The following is a 14688-nucleotide window of genomic DNA, read 5'->3' as shown; positions in this document are numbered from 1 at the left end:
GTTTTTTTGGTTTTTGTCAAAGGCTGCATGTACCACGCATTTTCATTCTTTAATGTTTAATTAATAATATTCAAACAATACGTACCGTACGTTATAAGCGACGGTAACGTCGGGATGAGTTAGAGATACCACACTACGTTTTTATGATTATTTCATATAATATCCTTTATGCTTTCTAAATGATGAAATGCCCCCCATAATCTCAATCTTTTCTTATAGACCAATGAAAAATAACTTAGGACTAGCTTCATGCAAACCTGCAAATTTAGGAGGGCACCCATTTTTTTTTTTGGAAGGGTATGTGTGGGATTTAAACATGATTTAGCACTTCACTTCTCTAAAGGGTTGTAGCTACAAGATTTTCGAGTATAGAAAATCCCACACTATGTGATTTAGAGTCGTTATCATTCTTTTTTTAAAAAAATAAGTGTAAATGGCCAGTCGACAAGTAATTTTGAAAATTAAATTTTTTTGACAATGTAACAAAAAAAAACCCATTGCCGACAATTTAAAATCGTTGTAAAACCCATGAAATCGTCGAAAAAGTGATTATCGTAAATTTAAAGAAACATTGATAATTTTGGGGTCGCTAATTAAATTAACGGCAACTTTTCCGTCAATTTCACCATCACCGCTAATTGTATCCATATATCCATGCTTAAAACATTGAAATAAAGCTCAAAAAAATCATTGGAAATTGTGTGAATATGAAACTTATTGGGTCGAATTACTGTTTGCGACAGTTATAGAATTGTCGCTAAATTCATTTTTGAAAATTAATTAATAATTTTAAAAATACAATTACAGGCAATTTATAAACTATCTTCAGTCATATTTTAATTAATTAATATTTTTTTACAATTCTTTTATTGGCTATTTTATAGCTGTAGGTAGTACAATTCTTTATTTTTTTTTCTTTTAATTTGTATGAATGGCATTTTTAAAATATTCATTGCCATATTTATTTATTTTTTAATATAATAAGAAAGCTATTATTGCCATACCAACTTTTGATAATGCCTCATTAATTCCTATGTAAATTACCAACGTACACAGTTGATGTGGTGTTAGCAGAAGTTGGTGTGGAAATAGCAACTTTTAATAGTTAAGATGCCCATTAATCGCATGGATACGGCATCAATCAGAAGTAATCCTTCAAAAACAAAATAAAATTGTAAAATAAAAAACACCTGCAAAAATAAATGAACGTGAAACTATATTATAAACTCCATAAATTACATAATACAAAGATCATAAAATGCATAAAAGACAATTGACATGATGATAAAATACGTGTATGAGCAGCTTGAGCGTCGTCTACGGTATCCATCAATGGAAAAATCCATTTTGTTGTCACTTCCAAGAACCTGCAACTAAACAATGCACCAAAGGAGGAAATATGTGTGATTGTAAAGCATTGTAATTACCAAGCTCAACAATTGAGACACTAAACTTCATCTTCACAATTACCGTACAAGAAAACTCAATTTACACAAATAGCAGTCATCATCTCATTCATAGGAAATTCTGAAAATTTTGAAGATACTAAGCCAAAGTTAGACTTGAAACATATATTATATTGGATTTTTAAGGATGAATTAGAAAATTTTGAGTTAATTGTAATTGGTTAGGACTAACTTAATAAGTTACTAATCACTCATGGGAAAATACGTTAAGTAGTTATTAAGTTATTCAATTAAGGTGTTCCATAGAGGAGTCGCAAATTTCAAACAACACCTAAAAGGCATTGGTTCAATTTTGGTCAAGCTTTACCATTGAGACACCCTTTTAACTATTCACACCCCTTAGTGGACACACCTCTTAGAACGTTGGACCTCCTCATTATTTATAAATAAGTGATGATTCAAAAAGATCATATAAATTCCATTATTCTCAAGTAAATTCGTGTGAGACTTTTCGAGTCAAAACACATTCAATCAATTATAGTTTAATCGCTCCCATTGTCTTATTTATTTATTTGTGATATATTAAGGAGAGTACAAAATATTTTTGGATTCCATATAAATAAAGACTGGAGTGCTACCCTCTCTGTTATACATCATTGTATCCTAGGAGATAGACGTTTAAGAACTGTTGACATGGAAGTAGGAGCGAAATCTGTCTTAAGGACATAGTGTTAAACGTGAAGCCTTGATCTCAATCTGTTTCTTCAAATCGATAAGTTCTTTTAATTTTCTGTATTTCTTTTTTCTCTCTTTCCTAACTTTTAATTTGGATTCTACTTAACTTCTCATTCAATCTCTATTTGATTTATTTTCTTATAAAACTGATTTGCACCCAATAATCTTAAGATATATTTTATTAAGTGTAAATCCCTTTTATTTTTCTAGAAAATGAATCATCAAGAGAAACTAGAAAGATTTGATGGTAGTGACTTCAAAAGATAGCAACAAAAAATGTTATTTTATCTTACTACCTTGAATCTAGCCCATGTTCTAAAAGAAAAGTTTTATGTTCCTAATGAGAATGTGGGAGATGCGACTATAATTGTTGCATCAAAAGCTTGGAAATATTCAGACTTCTTACGTCGAAACTATATTCTAAATGGACTATATAATGTATTATACAAAGTGTACTCACATATTCAAATTGCAAAACTGCTTTAGGAATTCGTAGACAAAAAATACAAAATGGAAGATGATGGAATAAAGAAATTTGTTACTGCTAGATTCTTAGATTTTAAAATGATAGATTCCAAAATAGTTGGAAATCAAATCCAAGATTTTCAAATTTCAATTCATGAGATTAATGTCGAAAGTATGTCAATTAGTGAACCTTTCTAAGTCACATCTATAATTGAAAAACTTCCACTGTCTTGGAAAGACCTTAAGCATAAATGAAAGGAAATGCATATTGAGAATTTAATTGTGAGGTTAAAAATCGAAGAAGATAACAAAACTAATGAAAAGAAAGTTGTGATTTCATCTATGAAGTCCAACGGAAATGTTGAGGAAGAAAATTCATCTAAACCCAAACCCAATTCCTATAAAAATCATAAATGAAAGAACAATGATCCCAAAACAAAAATTTCAAGAATATGGTAGGAAAATGCTTTGTGTGGGAGAAATATGGACATCAAGTAAAGGATTGTCGAAAGTGCAAGGAACATGATTCTTTTAAACTTAACTAGCCTGGTCAAGCGAATGTGGTCGAAATAGAAAATCTTTCAATAGTTATTTCAGAAGTAAACTTTGTGAATGATAACAAAGATTGGTGGGTGGACCTTGGGACCACTAGACACATCTACTCTAACAGAAATGTATTCTCTATATATCATAAGGTAGAGAATAGATAATAGTTGTACATGAAAAAGTTTTCTACTTCCTCAACTACGAAATATTAAAAAATTGGGTTGAAGTTCACGTCAGGAAGGATTTTCACCTTGAATGATGTCCAATATGTACTAGAGATTCGAAAGAATGTAGTATCTGTGTCATTACAGAGTAAAAAGGATTTTAAATTAATGTTTGAATCAAACAAATTTGTCTTAATAAAAAAATTGAATGTTTGTGTGAAAGGGATATTTGAGTTGTGGATTGTTCAAATTGAATGTATCTGTTGAAATGAATAATAAAATTGTTTCTTTTGCATATATTCTTGAATTATTAATGTTTTTCATGTTAGACCAGGACATGAAAATTTTGGATCTTTGCAAAGAATGATTAATTAGAACTTTTACTTAAGTTTGAAATAGATAAAAAATATAAATGTGAAATTTGCATATAATCAAAATTTTAAAGAAAACACTTTCATTCTATTAAAAGATTTCACGAACCTCTTGCATTAATTCATAGTGATTTGTGTGATTTTAAGTTTACTCAAATTAGATATGGTAAAAAAAATATATCATTACTTTTATTGATGATAACACTAGATTATGTTATGTTTATTTACTAAGTAGTAAAGATAAAGTACTAAATAAATTTTGAATTTATAAAAATGAAATAGAAAATCAACTTTCTAGAAAAATTAAAATTCTTAAATCAAATAGGGGTGGAGAATATGATTCTAATTCTGTAAATGAATTTTATGAAAATTATAGAATAATTTATCAAACATCTGCACCCTATACTCCCCAACAAAATGACATAACAGAAAAAAGAATAGGACTCTAAAAGACATTTTTAATATAATGTTAAATAGTTCAAGTCTTCTTTAAAAAATTTGGGGTGACGTAGTTTTATCAGCAAATTATATTTTAAATAAAATACTTTAAAGAAATTGGATAAAACGTCTTATGAGCTTTAAAAATGTAAATTTTCATTTTTTAAATACTTAAAAGTATGGGGGTGCTTAATAAAAGTTATAGTTTTATTACCTAAAAGAACTAAACTTCAATTTAAAACTATTGATTGTGTGCTTATAGGTTATGCTAGCAATGGAAGTGCTTATAGATTTCTTGTTTTTAAATCTAATGTGTTAGGTGTTGAGAATATTATTCTTGAATCTAGAGATGCTGGATTTTATGAAGATATTTTTCCTTTAAGTTAATTTTAGTCATACTCATAAAAGAAAATTTGAAGTAGGTTCAAGTAGTAATCAAAATAACTTAGAAAATGACTTAGAACCTAGAAGAAGTAAAAAGAATAAAGTAACAACTTCATTTGAACCAGATTTTATAATTTTAAAGAAACTATGTCTAATCCGAAAACTACTTATTAAAAAGAAGCCATTAATAGTGAAATTGAATCTATAATGCAAAATCATTCTTGGGAACTAGAGGATTTACCTCCCAATAATAAAATAATAGGATGTAAACAGATCTTTAAAATTAAATGGGACTATTAATAGATATAAGACTAGACTAGTAGCTAAAAGGGTATAAACAAAAGGAATTATCAAATTTCTTTAACACTTATTTATCATTAACTAGAATAACATCAATTAGAATATTAATAGTAATAACGACCTTGTATAAATTAGAAATTCTATCAAATAGATATTAAAATTATTTTCTTAAATACTGATTAAATAAATAAATATACATAGATCAACTTGAAGAATTTGTGGTTAAAGGTCAAGAGCATAAAGTTTGTAAACTAGTTAAATTTTTGTATGATTTAAAATAGGTTCTTAAACAATGAAATGCAAAATTTAACAATGCAATATTGATCAATGGTTTTAAAATAAATGACTGTGATAAATATATATATTTAAAAAAATATAAATTTTTCACACGTGATTGTTTATTTATATGTAGATGACAAATTAATTATGGGTACTAACATTTATATTATTAAATATACTAAAAGAGTTTTATCAAAGAATTTTGATATGAAAGATTTAGGCCTTGTAGATGTCATTTTAGAAATTAAAATGGGTCTTTGATAATGCTTATAACAACACTTTTAGCACTTTTGCGGTTATTAAAGCTCGTTTGGATCTCTTAGATCCATTTCACAAAAAATTGTGATCAATTTTTGAGGTGAGCAACCACAATTTTGCAAAGTACCTAATGAGGTGCTTTTCATAATTGCAAAATTAGAAAATGGCGAAGTAAAGTGGTAATGAAAAGTCGATAATGCCCATCAACTTTATCTAAATTTTCCATCAAAAATCCTTCTTTAATATTTGATTCTCACTCACTATTAAGTTTTTCTCAAAACCTAAAACCAGATAAGACAACACTGAGGTGTGCATCTAATTAGTATTTCAAAACACTGATTTATCTGTATTTTTTTCAAGAATTTATCTCGGTTATTGTCATCATTTCTCTATATTAAGTAAACATGTTAAGCCTTAAAATATCACATTGCATATTCTTCCATGTTAATTAGACTTAATTATGCATAATAATTGCATTTGTCAAAAAATCTTGTTTACATATGTTCACTATATAAATCAAAAGTTAAACCATCAAATTGGGAACCCCAATCAAAAAATAGACATTGCATTACAATCTGGAGGACCAATCAAACATCCTGGCCAAATTTTGAGACCCAATGTTTCAACCCAACTACAGCGTTGTGAGCCATTTTGACAATGCGGTGTACCGCGGTTGGAGTTCCCTAAAATCATGGAAGTGTATTCCGCACGTGATCTTATCCGTAATAGCTAAGACAACTAAGAATAAATCCTTTTAGAACCTAGGATTTCTATAAATAAAGTATTTCTCAATGTAAAAATAACCCATCTCTTGGCCTTTTATCCTTCTTCCTTTAACCTAAGGCCCTTGGTTATTTCTTTTATATATTCCATTTCTAGTTTAGGTTCCATTAAAGTTCTGTAAATTTGTAAGTGAGAAAGTAAAGAAGAGAGTGTAAATATCTTTATTCAATAAAGTAAAGCTTGTTTTTCTTCATCTATCTTTCTCTATCACTTTCAATGATCTTAGGTTAATCTCCTTTCCATTGGAAAGTGGAGAAGCTTAGAGTAAGATTACTTTGTTATATTTAGTTTTCTTGCCTCTTAATTTTCTTTAATATTTATGAATTTTCTTCAAGACTTATCCACTCCTATGAATTAAGGATAGAAATAAACTCTTACACTTTTTATGCTTAACCTAGATGCTTCATTCTTATATTAGCTCAAGATGTAGCATGCTTAATATAGACATTTGGTAGTAAGAGATTCACATATTAGAGAGTAAAATAATTCTACTTTAGTATTTTTTTTAAATCTGATTTATCTTATTAAATCTTTCAATCTAAGGAGCTAACACCAAGGCCCTTATGATTGAGTTATAAAGAGGTTAAGAACTAGATTTTGGTTTAGTAATTTTCTTTAAGTGGATCCATTTCTAATAGTATTTCCCTCTATAGTTTAGCTTTATTTTATCTTCTATTAGTTTAATTTCTAATAAGTTTTATTTTCTTTTGGATATTTCAAACATACAAAAATTAATTTATTTGTTGGCTTAGATTAATTTTGAAATCTTGGCTTAATTCTTCCCTCTTTTTCTAAAAGTTCAATCCCTTACTTGTCTCACAAGTCAAGGAAATTTACATTTATAACTTCTATGGGAAAGACAACGATAGCCCCATCAGAATTTTGGTGTTGCTATCAGGGAAAGGTGTAGTAGTTTTAAGTTTATTTAAAGTTCATTTTCACCATATATTTTTATTATTCTATTTCTATTTTCTGTCAATCCAAAAAAATTTCAAACAAAAAATCAAAAAAATTTCCATTGCAATCAGTGAACCAGTAAAAGATCACTGTGAAAATCTTATGATCAAAGGTGATGTCATTACCTCGTCGCCTAGAACTATCAAGGCACGTTGGTAAAATTTTGGAAGTTGTTCCTCTAATTTTCACAATATCTTTTTGGTGATCTCTGGATTGTAATAGTATCTTCCATTTTTGTTTTCATTTCTTTGTTTTGTTTAGTTTTTGATTTTCTGTTTCTTTTTATAGGTTTGAGCAATTTTTAAAGAAAAAGCTTAAAAAATCATCACAACTCCAAGACCATTTTATTTTCTATTTTGCTTTCATTTTTATTTCATTTTAGATAGATTTAATTTTCTGTAATAAACTCTCTTATATTAGGTTCTTTGTAACGTTTCTTAATTAATTATCCAAGAAGGTTTATGTGGCGTCCCGCCAAACACTAACACAAAGCCCCTATGTCAGATCTTGAGGCACAAGGTGGCGCCTCGAAATTTCAGCATGGTCTCTTCTATTTATGTTAGTTTTCCAAGGCGTTCAACCTGCACCTGATAGACGACATACATTATCCTGCATATACATAGAAAATATATTACTAGCGGAAGCCTATATACATCTAATAACGTACGATAGATCAGAGTGTGGAAGGATAAACAAAATACAGGATTATACAAACATTCCTCAATCTAACAAAAATCCTAACGCTCAGTACAAAATCTATAATACTTCTGGACAAATCGACACCACTAGGGGGTATAGCCCCAATACTCACCAGGTGACGAACTCTGGTTGTCTATTTTACCCACTAGATGATCCTCACTCGTGCTCTATACCTACCTCGCCAAGCTCTGAATCTTAAACTAAAAAAAATAGAGAAGGAAAGGGTGAGTAACAATGATTACCTAGTAGGGAAGTAAACAATTTCTGCCAATAACCTTTTCTAAAATGAACGAATAAACATACTGAATCATTTTAAAATATGCAAAGTTTTATAGAAGAATCTATGATTAACTGGTACATATAGCTAGGATGAGCAACTAAACTTTTTAAAACTCACATTATATCAATCAATAGTACCTACTATAACATTTTCTTTTTATACAAATCTAATTGACCAAATGGAAACATTAAACATATATTTTATTTTATATATCAAAATAAGGCAACAGATACATAATACACAATGGTGGAGTAGTGAAATTAGAGAGTTAGGATTCACGATTGGATCGCTTCCAATTGGGACATGATATTCCTTAATAAAATTGTAGTTCCTGATTTTGTGACTGTTCACTATTTATCATACTTGCGAGACCATTTATTCAACTCAAACTGGCTATTTGATGTGACCCTAAGTAATGAATTTCTTTTCAATGTGTCAGAATGTTCGTATACGACCACCTTTATAATACACATTTACTGGTAAAGATAGAGTGGAATGAACCCGAATTCTAGTTGTGACTTCACTCTCATACGCGTTCCATACCACTTATGACCTTGGTGGTCCTTACCGTACATCTCAGGATAGTATACCATTCTGGATGATATGACGTACTATCTCTTCAAGCATTCATAGACTCTTTAACAGCTCACAAAATAGCTACGTATAAATATATCATTTCCTTTCTTTGAAAATAATTAAAAAAATTTATTTGAAAACAAATGAGAAATTAACATTACAAAGTTGAGAATGGATATCCAGTTTCTTACCATGCAATTGTGGCCACCCGATCTAAAATAAATAACAAAACTCGGAGCTTCTACGCCAACAGAATTTTAATAAACATGTAACCAATCATTATCCTGGATATCCCTTCACCAACCTACACACAGCATTATAATATAAAATGCAGACATCACATCTCATGTGTGATTCTTACATTTTATCGTTTTATCCCCTTTTCCTTTTTTTCGATATTTACAGTTTTCAATCTTTCGAAACAAAATATCCACTTTCTAATATTCATTAACTCAATATGAGTTCATTGAATATTAAATCATTGTCTAACTATGAAATTCATTTTCATCAATAACATTGAAATTTTATAAAATTTTGATTAAAACAGGATCCGAGCAACGCACATAACCCAACTAGCGGAAATAACCTGGTAAAATATCCTACCCACGTATAGTTCGTTATAAAATACAATTAAATATATCAAATATGTAAGTTTTTGCGTGAATTTGAAATAACGAAACAAAAATTCTATAATTTTTAAATCCAATATAAATTTTTTATAAAAACCCTATATACAATTTTCACAATCTACGATTACCAATAGAAATTAAGAGTCCTTATAATTATCTATACGATAGGATCGAAGCGCATGTGCAGAAATCAAGATGATCAATGCGAAAATCCAGGTAAATCAAATTTTGAAACGATTAATTTTTGAATTTGACCCGGTGATTTCGAAGATCTCAATGCTGTCGTCATTTCTCCTCTCTACGACGGAAGACGGGTTGGCCTCAAAATAAATGAAACTTAGGGTCGAAGTTTCGAAACTCCTGTATTATCTATAGTTGATTTTTTACGATACGGGGTGAAAAATGAGAGAAAACGAAAGGAAACTGGGTGGGTTTTGTAAGACGAGGTTGCAGACGTTTTTTTCTTTTGCATCGAAAGTTGACGGCGTCCCGTTCGCTACGAATCTAAGGTTGAACTTCAGGAGAAAATCCAAAATTTTCATCAAAATACGTTAGCTGATTTCGATCTGTTTAAAATGACGATAAATAGTGTTTTTATTTAAATAATATTTTTCTTATAAGTTTTAGATTCCTACTGTAGATGTTTTTTATTTTCTTTAATTTTTATTGCAAGTTAAATTTTTAGAATAGATGTTTTTATTTTTTTCTAATGGCTTAAAAGCTAGAGTGTAATCCTTCCTCGGAGATAATTTTCTCTTTATAATCCATTACATGCATACACAACATGCACACACATTTATTTTGTTTTCTTTAAAACAGTTAAGGGTCAAAAGTATAGATCTACCTAGATTTACACCTTAACTCCTTAAGCTAATAAAAACAGTCTCAAAGACGACACATCTCATGCATAAGGTCCTTAGTCTTTCCATGGTGATGTCCAACTCATGAAAACCTCCTAAAGACTAAACCAACAAGAAGATACTCTCAAGTGAGTACATGACATTTTAAAAGAACCCTTGGATCTAAGAAGGTGAAATCCATATGGATTCTCATCAAAATCATAGGCTCACAAAAAATTCCAACAAGCACACTTTCTGTTTTAGTTTGCTAATTGTTTTGTTTTGTTTATTTTCTAGAACTAGACTATAGTTGTTTGATTTCTTAATTTTCTTCATAATTTTCTTCGTTTTTTTTCAAAATCAAGTTAAAAGTTTCTAATCTTTACTTATGGTCATATATTAGTAACCATCTTCGGATGGGTGGGACAAGGTGACTAAGACATTCCTTGTCCCTCAACTGAACTTCTTTACCTTAGAAATCTAGATAGACCATTCCCCTTATCTTTTGGATATGTGAGTCACTATAAGCCAACAAAACAAAATTAAAAAAAAATTCTTTTATAGTGTCAATTCACATTTTAATTGAATGGTGACAACTCCTAAACCCGTGTAGATGAACTCAAAACCTCTCAAAAAGTTTTGGAACCTACGTATCTACATCACCTATCGAGTTCGAGAGAGTTGGGTTTTAGAATGACATGTATAAGGCAACAAAGGGATCGATATATGAGTCGTTCAAGTTAAGTAGAGCTTAAGGGAGAAGAAAGTTGATCAAAGATTGAGAAAGAAGAAAGCTAAAAGATTGAGAAAGTAGATCAAGCTTGAGAGATTGAGGGAAAATGAAGAGTTTTAAAGCAAGAGAACAGAAACGCGAAAGTGAGAGAATGAAACGAAAAGCCCTAATTTTTAAAAAGTGTATAACTTTGATTTTACCTAAAATCGTTATTATAATTAAAAGGCATAATTATGAAAAATGTCATCAAATTATATAACATCGATTTTATTGAAAATTGACGTTACAGTTTAAAACAAAAAATTCAATATAACGTCGATTTCATTAAATACTGATGTTATAATTAAAAATAAAATATTAAAAAAATGCTATCAATTTTATAACATCGATTTCACTGAATACAGACGCTATAATTAAAACTAAAATTATTACGAAAATACCATCAACTATATAATGTCGGTACTATTAAAAACCAACATTATATTTTAAAAAATTAAAATACAATATTACAAAAAATTCCACTAACTTTATACATCAGTTTTTTTTTTTTGTAAAACCGATGTTATAATTGAAATAAAAAATAATGAAAATAACATCGCTTATAAAATCGTGAAATATAGAGTTTATAACGTCGATTTTTTTTATAAAATCGACGTTATAAACCATATTATATATAGTTTTCTTTTGCTTCTTGGTCATATTAATCCAGAAATATATATAATTGAACTTCGATCAGCAATAGCTTGCACACAGTGATTGCTTATCGATTTGTGGGTTTCTTCAAACACTTAATTTATGACTTGAAATTGAACTTCAACAACTATAGCACATAGTGATTGCTTCTGCTGTAAAATCCTAAGTTTTTTATTCGTATATCGAGAAAAAATAGTTGAAGTTTGAGAAAATCCTAAAATGGGACTTATGGCCAAACATTAGGATTTTGTTCAAATCATTTTTAATGAAATCTGACCTAACCATTGGATTTAAAATAGTCAGAAAACATACTTTAACCTATAAGCACGCTCAAATGCAAGTTTGAACAGAAAAGTTACAAAATCATAGATTTTTGAGTTGGACCAAGTTAAAATAATGACTTTTTTATAGATCAAGAATTTTTAAAATTCAATCACACTATTGAGTTCGTAACGAAAAATTATTGAAAATGGACTATTTACTTGTCATTTTTGGAGTCGAAAAAATTGAATTATCATAAAAAATGGAAATGACGTCAATTTTAGGGTCCTATCAGGTTGAAAAAGTGAACTTTTGTTAGAGATAGAATTTATAGAATTTGACCATACCATTAGATCTGGAACGAAAAATTATACAAAATAAAGTATTCATTCATCACTTTGGAGTATGGATGGTCAAGTTATCGTCAAACGAAATAATATAAAAAATATCGATTTCGTCCTGCAACTTATATAAATCATTTTTAAAATTAAAATCACTATTTATATTTTCTTTTAACGCATAAAACCAGTCAAGAGTTTAATTTTTAAAATTTTTGTTTTTCTCCTAACTTTCAACCTTAAATTTGTTGTAAACAGGTTGTCATCAACTTCCGATGAAGAAGGGAAAAACGTCCGCAGCGTCGACCTCTATAAAACCCACCCAATTCTTTTTCTTTTTCTTTCCGTTTCGTTAAAAATCTTTCGTATGAGATAAGGGGATTTCTACTTTTAAATATCAAATTTCATCTATTTTGAAGCTAAATCGTCATCCGTTGTAGAAGGGAGAAAGGACGACGGTATTAAGATCTTCAAAATCACTAGGTCAGATTCAAAAATCAGTTACCTCAACATCCAATCCACCTTGATTTCTCCACTGATCATCTCGATTTTCGTGCATGTACTTCAATTCTCTCGCACAAAGATTTGTAAGGACTCTTAATTTCTATTAATAACAATAGATTGTGAAAATTGCATTAAAATTTTAACGAAAACTTGTAATATGTTTTCAAAAATAAAAAATTATTTTTGTTATTTCAAATTCACACTCGGACATTCATATTTGATGTGTTTAATTGTATTTTATAACAAATTATACGTAGGTAGGACATTTCACTAGATTAGTACAGCTAGTTGGGTTTTGTGCACTACTCAAATCCCATTTTGATCACAATTTTGTAATTTTTCAATTTAATTGATAAAAATAAATTTCAAAGTTTGGAAAAGAATTTAATATTCAATGAACTCATATTGAGTGAATGAACATTGAAAAATGAATGATGTATTTGAAAAAGTAAAAAGTGTAAGAATCGAAAAAAGGGAAAAAATGTATAAAATGGTAAAATGTCAGAATCACACCCGAGGGGTGATATCTGCACTTTACATTGTGATGATATGTATGGGTTGATGAATAAATATCCAAGGTTAATTTGCTTTCTATTGTCACGAAGTGATGTGCATGTTTATTTACTTTCTATTAGCGCGAGACGTTGGGTTACTTTTTTATACTGTTATTTATTTTAGGCCATGTGACCACAATTGTATGGTAGGAAATTGGATATCCATTCTTAACTCTGTAATGTTAATTTCTTATTTATTTTCAAAGAAAAATTCATATTTGTTTTCAAAGAAAGGAAATGATATGTATATATAACTATTTTGTGAACTGTCAAAGAGCTTGTGAATGCCTAAAGGGATAGTCTGTCATATTATCCGGAGTGATAAACTATCTTGGGATGTACAGTAGGGACAACCAAACTCATACGTGGTATGGGACACGTATGAAAGTAGAGTCACAAATAGAATCCAGATTTATTTCTTTCTATCTTTATTAATGAACTTGTAATGTAAATGTGGTCATACACGAATAGAGTTGTATATTTGGGAATCACATGCACGCCTGATAGGCATAGAAAAAGATGATTAGTTAGTGATCACTAACAATCTATAATAATCGAACGTTCAGACACATCGAAAAAAGACCCATTGCTTAAAGTCACGTCAAATGACCAGCTTGAGTCGTATAAATGGTCAACCAAGTGTGGTAAATATAGCGATCGACCACAAAATTAGGAACTAAAAGTCAATAAAGTATTGTAATATCATGTCCTGACTGGGAACGATGTAGTCGTAAATCCCAACTTCTAATTCTACTACTCTACCCTTGTGTATTATGTATCTATTGCCTTATTTTGATATATAAAATGAAATGCATGTTTAATGCTTTCATTTGGTCAATTAGATTGTACAAAAAGAAAATATTATAATGAGCATTATTGATTGATGTACTGTGAGTTTATAAATGTTTAGTTACTCATCCTTGACTATATTTACCAGTTAATCGTAGTTTATTTTGTAAAACTTTGCGTATGTTAAAATGATTCAGTATGTTTATTCGTTCATGTTAGAAGAAGTTATTGGCATAAATTGTTTGCTTCCCTACTGGGTAATCATTGTTACTCACATTTTCCTTCTTTATCTTTTAGTTTTAGATCCGAAACTTTGCAAGGTAGGTATAGAGCACGAGTGAGGATTATCTGGTAGGTCAGATAGATGACCAGAGTTTGTTACCTGTTGAGTAATGGGGCTATACCTCCTAGTGGTATCAGTTCATCTAGGAGTATTATGGATTTTGTATTGAGCGTTAAGACTTTTGTTAGAGTAAGAAGTTTTATATAATCTAGTATTTTGTTTATTCTTCCGCACTTTGATCTATCGGTCGTTATTAGATGTATATAGGCTTTTGCTAATATTATATTTTGTATATATATATACAGGATATAATGTATATTGTTTATAAGGTACAGTAGGTATTTAGTGTCTTGGAATGCTAACATAAACAGAGAAAACCATGCCGAAATTTTGAGGCACCACCTAATACCTCGAGATTTGACAT

This window comes from Akebia trifoliata, chromosome 8 (assembly GCF_017979445.1).
Source record: "Akebia trifoliata isolate Shusen 1 chromosome 8, ASM1797944v1, whole genome shotgun sequence".
Lineage (NCBI taxonomy): Eukaryota > Viridiplantae > Streptophyta > Magnoliopsida > Ranunculales > Lardizabalaceae > Akebia > Akebia trifoliata.
Note: the sequence above shows the minus strand (reverse complement) of the source record.